The sequence below is a fragment of the Leptonychotes weddellii genome, chromosome 10 (genome assembly GCF_054177405.1).
Source record: "Leptonychotes weddellii isolate Sample4059 chromosome 10, ASM5417740v2, whole genome shotgun sequence".
Taxonomy (NCBI): Eukaryota; Metazoa; Chordata; class Mammalia; order Carnivora; family Phocidae; genus Leptonychotes; species Leptonychotes weddellii.
The window spans coordinates 30,433,910-30,447,796 of NC_138378.1; the positions used below are offsets into that span (position 1 = coordinate 30,433,910).

General features: G+C 38.7%; 1 protein-coding gene across 1 annotated transcript in view; it reads left to right on the plus strand.

Moving 5' to 3' along the window:
- The window catches only part of PLCB1 (phospholipase C beta 1), a 567,798-nt gene that overhangs the window by 427,904 nt on the left and 126,007 nt on the right, over window positions 1–13,887 (plus strand). The gene's annotated exons all lie outside the window — the stretch shown is intronic.

The following is a 13,887-nucleotide window of genomic DNA, read 5'->3' on the forward strand; positions in this document are numbered from 1 at the left end:
AAAAAAAAAGGAAGATGTAAAGTTTGCCTTTTTGTCTCTGTTTCTAGAAGTTCTGTAAAATGACCCACAGCTTTTTCTAAATCTCTAAAACCAAAGAGAATATTTAATCCATTAGATCCTTATTTTATTCTAGTTTACACTATTGATGAATTTTTCCATTTGGGAAAATATAAAATTTGGCCTTTTATATGTAAAAAAAAAAATCAGTGTTTCTAGAAAATATTATTAGTCTAAAAACTAATATCAGAAAGACAGCTCTCAGTTGCCTGGAAGTTATTAGGAAATTTACGTTTTTGATTCTGGAGAAATGAATTGCCAAAATAAGATCATGATGATTTACTTGCTAGAAGTTTTCAATCATACGTGGCATCACATCCCTGAATTGGCTCTTCAGCTTCCTCTTTACTAAAGACCATGTCTCACCTGGAGTGAAATATCTTCATTGAGAAAACTGGTGTCTTATCACTGATGTTATTATAAATTGCCTAGATATTGCACAGGGAGGAAAATAAAGTGCAACTAACCAATCATTAAGAAAAAATAAATTGTGTGTTAATATGCAGGCAGGTCATAAGTAACAGAAATAGCTCTAGCAAGCTCATCGTCATTTATAAGTATGGTTATCATAAAAGTAGATTAACACATCTTTTAACCCATTGTATTTATTCTGGAACCAGTCATCTAAATGAAAAAAAAAAATGAATCTCTTAAGCATAAAAGTAAAATATTACCATTAACTTTATCATACATGTTTTTAGTTGGAAATTTACAGATGATATTTTTTGGATTTTATTCATTTTCATGGTCAAGGGCCTTGCCTTTGTTGTCATCATCATCCTTATTGCTGCCGTGGAGATGAGGTCAGTCAAAGGAAATGGACGACCCAATGGTGTGTGTTGGCATTGTCAGGCCCACCCCCCTGACACCCTTCCGTCCCCAGCGCCACGGAGATGGTATTTCTCCTTAGGGTTATGCAGGGAGTAACTCCTTGCAGATTTTACTGGGGCAACTTGAAATCTGAACTTCACCACAAATAACTAACACAGTGTTATAACAAATCCAACAAGACCTCTAAAAACAGTCCATGACACAAAGGAAACAAATAGCTTTTGTGAAACCAGTGAGGCACTTCAGAGCCTAAACTTTGCCCCTCCCTCCACTTTTCACGCCACACTGTGGACTGTCCATGCCTAAGCCGGAATATGACACCTCCATCCATCATACTCTGACCACCTGAAGGCAGTAGAGGATACAAAGAGAGAAATTTGTGACACATTATTGTAACACTCTATAACCCTGGCAGAACCCATTTTGATTCTAATGGAAATTAAGATGATATCTCTTAGCATTTGCAAATTTATTTAATGCCATCTTATAGATATACTAGGTATGAATTTCATAATCACAGCAGGCACACAAATTTCAGGTACGTTTAGAATACCAATTTCAGGGGCACTTGGGTGGCTCAGTCAGTTTAGCGTCTGCCTTCGGTTCAGGTCATGATCCCAGAGTCCTGGGGTCAAGTCCCGCATCAGGCTCCCTGCTCAGTGGGGAGTCTGCTTCTCCCTCTGCCTTTCCCTTTGACTTGTGCTCTCTCTCTTGCTCTCTCTCTCTCTCTCTCTCAAATAAATAAATAGAATATTTTAAAAAATTAAATAAATAAAATAAAATACCAATTTCATTTATTTTTCTACAACTTAATATGATATTGATGATAAGCCTCCATGTTGGCCCTGATGTGATTTTTTTTAAATCACAGATTTCATTTCTTAACCCAAAAACTCTTGAAAGAAAATGAACTTGAGAGTCATTTTGTTTGCTGCTTTGGGTCTGTTTATGTGAGCAAAGATACTAAAGAAAAGTGTTTTATTGTGTTGACTGTTATTTCATTGTCAAAAGGATAACGATTTTGAAATCTTTCTTTGTAGGACTAAGAAATTGCTGGGTTAAACCTCAATTCGCTAGTAATTATGAGTTTTAATAATTTTTTTATCCAAAGATGAAAATCAGTTTTTGAATTTGGTTTTGCTGTTCACATTTGATGTTTGACTTTAGGATTTTTTCAAAAACTCTCTTTTGTATCTTCTCTAATTATAACTACAAGTAAATTCAAACAAAGTACAATTTAAGAAAGTATTCTTTAATTTCAATATGACAACTGGTATGGATTTGCAAGGAAATTAGCTTTCATTATTATGTGACTTTCAAAATGTACATTATCATTTTGTAAAGAAGCAAACCAAAATTTTGAGGTCAAATCACTTACCTGAAGTCTCATACCAAGGTGCTCTTTGAGAAAGCAATTTTTAACTTTCAGCCAACTAGTTAATACATTTTGATTAATAAACACAAAATGAAATAAGTAGGCTATTAGTAGGATATAATAAGTATATTACAGTGTAATATTCTTATATTAATAAATATACTTAGAATAAATAAGATAGAAATCAGTATATTACATAATTTTTTCTGCTACTTTCATTTTGACTAGTTCCTCAAGTGTGCACAAGCATTGGGTTATATTGACCCACGAATTCAATTTCAGTTATCTGAAAAAGACACTTCCATATTGCCTCTGTTATAAAATGCTAAGAATAAGATACATCCATAATGTACATATATAATAATATAACTAAATCCTCTGATATCAAGAAACTTATTTTTTAAAGTAGGTGTTAAACAAACTTTACACAAAGTTGCCATATGCTAATGTTTAGTTTTCATATGCACTTTACATAATTTTTACATAGGAGGTAATCTAAAATTAAATGAAAAATTTTCAATATGGCCAAACGCCTAAATGCTTAAACTGACCATAGGTTAGTCAACTAAACATAGATGTGTGAAATGAAAATCCAGAAGGGATGATAGACTTTGATGCTTTGTGGGCCTGCTGTCATCGGCAGGTTGGCCACATTTCCATGCTGGAATTTCTGTTTCTGAAGCTGTATGTATCGGTTATAAATAATCACAGGGTTTCTGTGCAGTGTAAGGGCCAAATGTGCACGTTTGGGCTCCATAAAGAAAAAGTTTAAATCTTGTTGCAGAAATACTATTCTCAATGGAGTTTGATTTATTTTTATGATTGAAAAATCACACATTGCAAAATGCTTTGGTCCATCATGTTGTTTGCACTGGAAAAAAATGCATAATGCTAAACCATGTTTAAAACAGGAATACACAATGACCCCGGCCTCTTCCAAACCAAAGGGTCCTGAATGTCAATTTGAAGACTAATGTCTCCCAAACAGAGTTTGTTTGGTTTTTTTAATCACTTACACCTTTGAGAAGGAAGGCAATGAGTAAAATTAGCATGAAAAAGAACAAATTGATGCCTTAGTTAACAGACTACAGATTAGATTGAACTCTTCTGTCTGAAAAAGAAGGCCAAAATTCATTCTTAAAAAACCAAACCCAGAGAAGACATTTGAGTCTGATCACATTTTTATTTTTCTGTGAAGAGCAGGTGTTCATGAGGATTTGTTAAGCAATTGAATTAATATAGCAGATTATGATATTAGCAGATGTTTCAAGCTATGTTCCTTTTTTTTTCATCAGTTCTTCCTCTTAAATTTTTAAAAGGTGTGTTGTACAAAAGCTTCCCCACTTTGTTGCAATTAAATCACCAAGATGAAACTGTATCATCTCTTTTAGTATTTGATCAGTACTCAATGAATTAATAAATAGTTGAACTCAAAATACAATAGCAAATTGTTTTGGTTTTAAGCAAAGCAAATAGAAGTTGAGGTATAGCAAGCATTTTTGCTTCAAATAGACCTACGCTAATCATTACATCAGTAGAAAAGCCTATTGCTTTTTCAAGATATATATTTTAAATACTTATACAATTGAACTATATTATACCATTACTGTCAATGGCAAGACACAGAGTGTGGTAGAGACAGCATGGACTTGAGAGTCTTGCCAACTGTACTATTAGGTGATACTCCTTCAGGAGAAACAGGACAGAACTTAACTCAAACTGAAGCACAGAAAGAAATGTATTGGTGCATATGAGCAAAAAGTCAGGGAGTGTTTTGTGTTGGTCTCAGCTTATCAATAACCAAAGTTGTTAGACCGACCCTTGTGGTTCTTATTATGATTGCAAGATGCCCTTCATCAACCACCATGTAACTTGGAAAAAAATAGATGTTTATTACTTATAAGACCTGGAACCTACTCAGCGCACCTGGGGTCACACAGCGAGGTCACTTGTAGAGAGAGAAAGGGAACACGCTCACAAGCCTGGGTTCTGTTTTTTTTTAAAAGATTTTATTTATTTATTCATGAGAGATAGAGAGAGAGAGGCAGAGGCAGAGGGAGAAGCAGGCTCCCCGCGGAACAAGGAGCCCGATGCGGGACTCAATCCCAGGACCCTGGGATCATGACCTGAGCTGAAGGCAGACGCTTAACCGACTGAGCCACCCAGGCGTCCCTGGGTTCTGTTTTTATAGGGTTTTGAGGGTGCGTGTTTAGGGTTTCATGGAATCACTCTTTATTGGTGAAACATAAAAACATAAGAGCAGGAAGAGAGAAGACCAGTGGCCCAAATGGCCAGTTATTGAAGTAAACCAAACTTTCTAAATCAAAGGAGTCTCAGTGTGGGGAGGAGGCCTGGCTCCTATCTAGCCATGTGGCTGGCAATGGGTTTATTCAAGATAGTTGTCTCTGAAGTGGCTGCCTTTTTGGAATGGATGCTCAGCAATCAGAGCTTAAGTCAGGCACTTGCACAACAAAAAATAAAATTTAAAAACAACAACACTGTCAGGGTTTACACTGCAAGGTATTAATGATTTCAGGCCTGACTATATCCAGGGGCTCAAATGATGTCATCAAAAATTGTCTTTCTTCATCTCCAATCATTTTCTCTGTACCGGGTATAATATACTGGCTTGGACAGACTCTCCTAACGTAACAAGAAAGCCACCAGCAGCTCCAATATTGACATTATTTTTGCTCATGTTTCCATCAAAAATACCAGAGACCCAAGCCTGGCTTAAGTCACACAAGGCCACTGCTGAAAGAAGATCATTGTGGCCTGGAGAATAGAAGTAATAAGTGGACAGACTTAGGTCACATGACTCTCCCTAGAGCCAGTGAGGAGACCACTACCTAAACCACGTGGTTTAGACTGACAGTGGCAGGGAGGTGGTCCCCTGAAATTCAGTCCAGATGTGCTTCCCAAAAGGAGCAACAATGGCCTCCCCAGGCAGATAAAAACAGCTGGTCCCACTAAACCTGGGTCAGAAATCAACAATTCATCCCCACTGTTTACTTCACCTTAGGAAGCCATTTAACTTCTTTGACCTGTTCCACCCCTTCATTTTCTCATTTTTTGAAAAAAATTCCCTGAGAGAGTTGCTGGGAGAATTAAGTAAGTTGCTCATGATAGGAAGGTTGCATGTATTTATTGCTGCCTGCAAAACCTTTGTTGACTTGCACTGTTGAAAAGTGGTCATTTGTATTTATGCCAAATTATTTCAAATCATTTATGGATCTGGAAGCGTGATTCACGGCACTGGGCCAAGGCATTCCTGAATGTTGCTGTCTCTTGGCTGAGAGGCTTATTTAACTTATTGCAATTAGTAGGAAATTAGAATCATTTGATGATGAAGACTGAAAAAATATGGCCAGTCCTATGTGTGCACAAATGTTCGTTTCTGACTCAATTCTTTTATAAATATTTTTATTAAAATGGAGTTATAGCTAAAAATGTGAAGATTTACACTGGAATTTTACTACTTACTTCGTCATTTAATTTCCCTGTAGATTTTTTAAAAAATCATTAATTTCCCAGCACCATTTCTGGTTAGGAGGTAGAAGTTATAAAAAAACATGATTATTTTTATTAATGTCTGCTGTTTTTCCTTGAGAAATCAAACATGCTATAATTAAAGGAAGAGGAAAAGTGTTAATGGTTAAGCCAGTTAACCTCAGGCAAATGACTTCCCTGAGCTTCAGGTTCCTCATCTGTAAAATGGGATGATACCAATACTAGCAGACCTAGGGGCTCTTCCCATGTCCCTTGGCACTCATTGTTCCAACACAGTCAACAGCTCCACTACAATCTAGGACTTTCCCTAGAGTTGCCCACAACTGTAACTTGCTTGATAATGTTCCCTTTACTAGGCCACCTTTCCTTCCCTTCTCATTTCTGTATTTCTCTACTGTTATTTCCCAGGGTTGCCTCCCAAACAAGTTACTGGCACTCAAATCCTTGTCTCAAAGCCTACTTTTAAAAGAACGCAAACTAAGATTAGCACTTTTCATAAGTGGCCCTAACAGAATCAGAAGTGAGCATTGAGAGAAAAAACATGGAAAGAGGCACTCCCATGGCTCATCCTTTCTGAAATATCACATAAATGTCTTTGTTGTTACTATTCACAAAAGCCTGGCCAGTGGCCTCAAATCATGGGCTCTCCTGTCTACAAGGGACCTAGCCATTTAGCCCAAACTCTCAGAAGAGGCAGCTAAGGAAGTGACAACATCAAGACTGGGACCATATTTTCTGTGCTCCAGACCGCCACTTGGGGCCCTCCATCTGGACTTACTGAGAAAAGAGATACAAATCAATTCTTTAGAAGTTGGCATTCACAAAAGTCATTTTTCAAACCTGTCCTTGATATCACCTATTTTATTTGTGTTTGTTTCTTCTAAGAAAGTCTCATTGGAAAGGCCAATGTGTAGGAAAAACCTTTTAAAGCACGCTTTTGGTTGAAGAGAGGGGGGCCCTGGCATGTAGCTGACTCCCTCTCCACCTCATTCTCGGCAGGCACTTATGGCAAAACCCCAGGAGATTCAGGATGCTCAGTTTAAAAAACACGCATCTGGAGGACATATTGACTGGTTTAAAGATCTGCTTCACAATTAAGATGGCATCCATTTACATATTCTTATAGAGAATGTGTAGCAGTACAAGAAGATAAAAGAATTGAAATGAATGTACAGAGGCAACTCAAATGAAATAGATTTTCTTCCCAAAAGACAAAGGCAGATGCAAACTGGATGACGTAGCCAGTTCTTTTCATGCCTTAATTAAGTTACTACACTGGGAAAGTGGCTGAAAAACCACTCTAGTATTTATTGATTAAGATCCCATTTAAACTCCACCTATTGACTTTCCAGCCTCTGTGGAAGGTCATAGAAGAATGACATTATCATCTGTGAGTATATTCCAAGCTCCTCTTGACTATGTGTTTCATATGTTCATAGACTTCTCTGTATTTCAGAGTGGCTAAAATGGGGAAAAAAAAAACTTGTTTCAAGATAGCCATTATGAGTCCATTGTTCATTAGTTGACTTGGTAACTTGCTTCCCTTTTCCCTTCCTTGATTGCATTTCCTTTTTCCCAGGAGGCAGAGGCTTGAGGAGAGGCATATGTCTGGCCCAGGAGGCCTGGGTTTTTTTTCCTCCTCCAGACTTTCTTTCAGTGACCCGTATCTGCCGAGAAGCACAGCTCTAGCCAGAAAGTCACAGCCATGTCCATTCACAACTGAAGTGGCCTTTGTTCAGAAAACAACCAGTCAGGAAAAATATAAATAGTAAAAGAGTAAGTCAAATGCCAGTTCCAAGGTGTGGAGAAGTGAGCTTCATAGCTGAATCCACCCCAGACTGCTGAGTTTTGTTAAAACCTCTTTCCCTCAGCTGACTGTTCCTTCCCCAGGTGCTTTGCCATTTCATCTGAGAACTGTCGGGACAAAGCAAATAATGGCTACTTTCCCCAGATGTAACCTCCCATCAGAACATGACATCACCAGTTGTTGACTATGACACATTTCCCTTTCTCAGTGTCTCAGTTAAAAGGAACAGCCTGGGGGCGCCTGGGTGGCTCAGTCGTTTAGCGTCTGCCTTCAGCTCAGGTCATGATCCCAGGATCCTGGGATTGAGCCCCGCATCGGGCTCCCTGCTCAGCGGGAAGCCTGCTTCTCCTTCTCCCACTCCCTCTGCTTGTGTTCCCTCTCTCGCTGTTTCTCTCTCTGTCAAATAAAGAAAATCTTTAAAAAAATAAAAAAAAAAGGAACAGCCTGGCAGGTACACTGTCCTGGAGAAAGGCCCCAATGTCACACACATTTAGCCCCCAACATCTGCAATACCCATAGTCTACTATGGTTAATAGTTGATCTTGCACCAAATCAGTGGGAGAGAGAGATCAAATGCAGAGTGAACCAACTCCAGGGAAAACAAACCGTGTCTACAAGGAACCCAGATGAGGTGAGATGTGGACCATTTACCCTAACACTTACCAGCTGAGTAATGTGCCACAGCCACAGGTGAAATAATGTCAGGAAGCTGAGAATGGCCAATAATTTCATTAATTCATTATAGAGATTCTAGGAACTCTGTCTTAGCTCTGAATCACCCTGGTCTCCAGGACTCCAGTGTGAAAGCAAAACAGAGTAGAGAGAACATTATTTTAAGATGAAGCCTTAACTGAGGATGATGGACAAAATCAACCTTCTCACCTAACACTCTACCTTACACGTAGAAAATAAAAAAGATGCTTCTTACTAATGTCTCTATTTGTCTTTGCTTGGGTTCTCCCAGGAGCCAACTCTGGGAGAATTCAAGTGCAAAGAGATTGAGAGATGATCCAATAGAAAGTGAGAATAAGGAAGGGAAGGCAGCTAATAAGGTTGTGAAACAAGTGAGTTATCCATGTGCATAACTGGAACTCAGTCCGGGGGTGAATTCTAGAAGTTTCCCAACCATAGTCACTGCAGATGCTTTTAGGAAGCATTAATCCTCAGGCACTTCCAGCCCCCTCCACATCTCAAAAGAGAACTCCTCCAAGGTACCTGATCCTCACTGAACTCTTCTTTATTCTGACACATAGTTCACTTAATTGCATGGACATTTTAATCTAACAAATATATATTGCCCACCTGGCTTAAGAACTACAAAGAAATGGAACAAAATCAAGATAAAGTCTCCCTTAAGGAGACTATAACTTGGAGGGGAAATGATATATACAAATAACTATAATACAATAATACAATACAAACAATAATTCATTTACCCAGTATCTGTTAAGTGTCCTTTGTGTGCTAGGGAATCTTGGAGGGAAGGGAACCTTATTTATTAAGGTTCTAGGGAGTGTTGGGAATTGCTTTAAGAAGGGAAGACTTTCGAAGAGGAAAGTGACATTTGAGCTGTATTTCAGGACTGCTGAGACATTTAAAGCACTAAGAGATAATATCCTCCAAGGAGCTCATCAGAAACCATTAGTGAGCACATATTCTGGGTCTGCCTTTATGCTAGACACTGGAAGAGATATAAATGAAAGTAAGGTTTGGTCCTGGCACTTAGAAAGCCAACGTTGAGTCTGACCATGGAACATAACATTCTGGTTAAGAATCTAGAACATTTTGCCTCCTTTGCCTTATGGTCAAGAACCATTGTAAAGGGTCTCCTCTGTTAGAGCAATATGACAATGCACTAATAAATGCAACAAACTGTTCCCATCCCTCTGAGAACCTCTAATCCTTAACAATATATCAGTACCTACATAACTCTGATGTAAAGACTCCAAGCCTGTGTTTAAGAGCTCAAGGTTCTAGGGTAAAGAAGATACATACAGTTGACCCTTGAAAGACACAGGTTTGAACTGTGTGGGTCCACTTGTTCAGGGATTTTTTTTTCAATAAATACAATACAGTTCTGTAAAACAAACAAACAAACAAAAACAAACAAAGAGATTAAGATTCTAATATGGATTCTGTCCTTACCTTGCCACATCCATTTTAAAGGACTGTAGATTAATCTAATTGGGACAGAGCTTGTTTGTTTATCTGTCATGTTAAATACTAAAACTTTGTCTTACTTACCAAACAGAACAGTGAGGAGTAAATAAACTCACAGATGTGAGAACACTTTGATAAAGGGAAAGTGTTAACTCAAAGTTAGGTGTTATCATTAAGAACTTTCACACAAGCCATATCAAGAAGTTCAACTGAGTGCAAGAGAAATTTCAGGGACACAGAAAGCCATGACAGCTGGGTGAGAGGTTCATCTGCAGAGGCTTTTGAGACGAGCATGTGGTCATTCCATGGACATTATCACACAATATTGTGGACCTGAATTTTATATACTTAAGGCAATAGAACAGATTTGCAATGGAGATGGAATAAGAATCTGTAACATGGACTCCAGGGTTGAAAAATAAACAGATAAAGAAACCAGCCAAGTTCATATACTCTACAAAAGCAGTTAGTTGGCAAGTGTCATAGGAAAGTTTGTACCCAAGCAAAGTTTCTTGGAAAAGGGACATTTCATAGATGACTTCTGGAAGCAGACAAACAGATTTCGGTGAGCCATGGGATAGTCAAGCCATCTGCACTTACTTTCTCTGAGCTGGCCTAGCAGAAGTCATGCAAGGGTTACAGCAACATGAACCAAGGGAATAGCTTTTCTGTGCTGTGCTTGGAAGTGATTTGGGAGGTGTTAAGCCATTGGACCAGTCGCATTCCAACATGCTCTGGTATCATGACATGAAGAGTGGGGATTGAATTATGAAGAATGGATTCTTAACCACCTAATCCGAGTGACATCTGAGCATTTGAGGGCCAGATCCTGCCTAATTGGCATTTGGCTCCACAGAATGAGGCTGGTGGCCATGCTAGCTGGCAGACATATTGTCCAGTTTGCCCATCTCCCCTGTGCAATGACTTTGTGTGGATTTATAGGCCATCTGTCTTCCAAGACTGAATTTGTAGAAATTTCTCTGTGCCTGTGGGCTGTGAAAGATGTTATTTGCATGTGTTTGGCTATTTTTATTTTTTTTTAAGCTAACCTGTATGTTATTTATTTATTTATTTATTTATTTATTTATTTATTTATTTAATTTATTTATTTTTGCCTAACCCACAAAATAATGTCACATCTTCTGTTTAGCATTTCTCTGGTCCTCACGTTGGCATCACAGGTTTCCTGCTGTATTTTATTTTTCTTCCTTAAAGTTAGACTCATGAATTGGAGAATAAAAATGCTAGAGGACACCTTTAAATCACTTGCAGAGATTAGAATGTAAATGAAGTCTGGAAAAGAATTTTAGACCTTGATAAACAAATGCGAATCAAAGAGCTAATCCTCCTGCCTCTGCCACATGGGTCACTTGTCCTGCCTGAGCCCAGCTTCTTTTAACAGATTAAAGTCATGTGTTTTAGAGAGATAAGTAAATCATGGAAGAAAAAAAAAACTCTTCCTTGGTCACATTCAGGGCTATTTTTAGGACTAATCTAAGGGTGTCCAGATTAAAGCTAACTGTCATGGAGGCAAGACCCTCTCCTTTTCATCATCTGTGTCCCTCATCCAGACCAGTGCTGGGAAAATTATGTGGATAAACAGCATCAGTCGTACTCACCACCATCTGTCTCTCTCCATTGCCCCACCATGGGCTCCAGATCCAGCACTCAGACTGTGTATCCCTGTGACCTCAAACAAGCTACTTACCTCTCTAAGCTTCAGTTTGTTCAACTGAAAATGGGACGGGATTTTTCTCATAGGATTTCTGTGCCTAGCACATGGTCAGTGCTCAAGTGAGGGTAGCTCCTTTTCCAATGATTATGATGATGATGGTGATTATTATTGTCATTATTTACCTTCTCCCAGATTACGTATGGTGTCTTCTACAGCAGGATAGCATAGTTGTTAATAGCACGGAACACAAAGCCTGACTACATGGGTTCCAATCCCATTTTAACCACTTGTAAGCTGTGTGACATTAGGCAAGCTACGTGCCTCAGGTTTCTCATCGATAAATTAGACATAAAAGTATTACCCACTTCATAGAGTTATCATGAGGATGAAATGAGTTAATATTTGCATACACTAAACAGTATAGAAAGTTTTGTGAAATAATATGCTGGAAATAGATTCAATTCAAGAAGCTCTTCAAAGGCTGGTTCTTTTTCTTCCTTCCGTATCCTGCTTGCACTTATATAAAATATTTCCTTTCAAGTCAGAATCCATTAGGAAAAAAAAAAATTTTTTTTTTTGTAAATACAGCCATTACATTTTCTTTCCTTGAAGCTCCATGGCATAATTTTTTTCTTGAGCCCTTTGCTGCCGTCACCTTCCAACTGCTTTTAGGACGAGCTCAGGAAGAGTTCCATGGCAGTGCTTTGATGCCATGATGGGGTCATTGCCAAGGTAACCATCCTGGTAAAAAACACAAACTCAACAGAAAAGAGCCTGACGGTGGGACTTTCATGGCACCTTAGTAATGTGCCATGAATTCTATTTAGAGATCAGCTTTTGAGCATGCCCTGCTGTACTTTTTTCTTCCCCTGGTCATGCAGCTCCTAAAACGTATCTTGAGAAAGTATGGGGCTTAGGACTCACCACCAGGCTCAGCAGTCTTGGTGTGCAGAAGAACATTAGCTTGTGTCACCTGACCTTATCAAAAGTCACTTTCGTAAGCTTATAGGTAGAAGATGAGGGCCTATGGATTTATTTCAGATATACTTCTTACTTGTGAATTTAAAAAGAAATTCTACCAGAGCTGAACAAAGAAGCTAAGAGAGGGCATTGACAGGGCGGGTAACTGGTCATTGCAATGTAATGACAATCAACTCTTCTACTGTTTTAAGAATTGATTTGCCCTATTCTGGATTATCCTAGTCCCCTCTTTCTGGTCTCTTTTGATGGCTTCAGACATTTAATGCTATCTGATTAGTGCTTCTGCCAGGGGCTAGTCAGAGGGAAGGAATAAAAATAAAACTGTTCTGCCTTTTCTGGCCACTGGGGAATATCAGAGCTTGGAACTTTCTGGAACATCTCCAGGGAAAGGAGTCACAGCCTTCTCACTTCAGGACATCATACTTGTCTGAAAATTCCCCTAGACTTGGGACAATGAAGTCTTAGGCGAAGAGTGCCCTCAGAACCAGGAAGAAAAGATGTCCTTTAGCTCTCCCTTCTCTGCCACCCCTCCCTTCCCTGAGGCAAAGTTAGAACATTTTGTTGCCATGTGTACTGGAGAAGGGTGAGAGGACTTGGAAAGGAAGAGAGGAAATCTCTCATCTGTTAAATACTCCCAACTACCCCAGAATTGAATGTGCAATTTATTTCAGCTGCCTTAGAATTTAGTTCCAGAAGTCTCCTTAAATATTTTTTTAGATTTAATCAAATAATTTCTCAGGTAGTGCTTTGAACTCAAACTGTAATTTTACATGAGAGACTTGGGAAATAGAATTACATTAAATCAAATTAAATCTGGTTGTATTTTCTTCTGACTGAATGAAATCATGAGGGACACATCCCAGGACCACCATAAGGGGAGTTGGACAATTCACTGGCACTCATAAAATGAAAGGCCAGCTTGTCTCTGTCATGACTGCCTTAGAAACGTGTGGACATTGACATCTACTTACACACACTCCCATACCTGTTCCACACCAGCAGCCTTGTGAAGTTGGCAAAAGAAACCAAGGGGACCAAGCACCTTTCCAGCTGGTAAGCACCTGAGAGCTCAAACTGCTTCTGTGACTCTGACTGCGCTCTACCTGGGAAAAACCTGGCCGACAAATGACCCATCTAGGGCTCTCTGTGATGAGATATTAGTCACTGCTTACTCTTCACTAGAAAGACATAAATAAAAGAAAACCAAGGAGACCCATGAGAAGTCTCTGACCAGCCAAAGTAGGTCTATGACAGAAGAGCTTCAGTTCCTCCCATCTGATTCAATTTTACCTAAAAATAATAGGATCAAGCAATAAAGCATGTGAAATCTGAATTTTTAAACTTAAAAACTCTGCAGTCTGGTGTAGTAGAAAAATCATGGAATATCAGGAGAAATATTATGGTCTGAATATATTCATCTAAATTAAATTCTCTTTAAACCAACTAAAATTGCATTAAAGGAAATATTTTTTAAGGGCATAATCTGGCAAG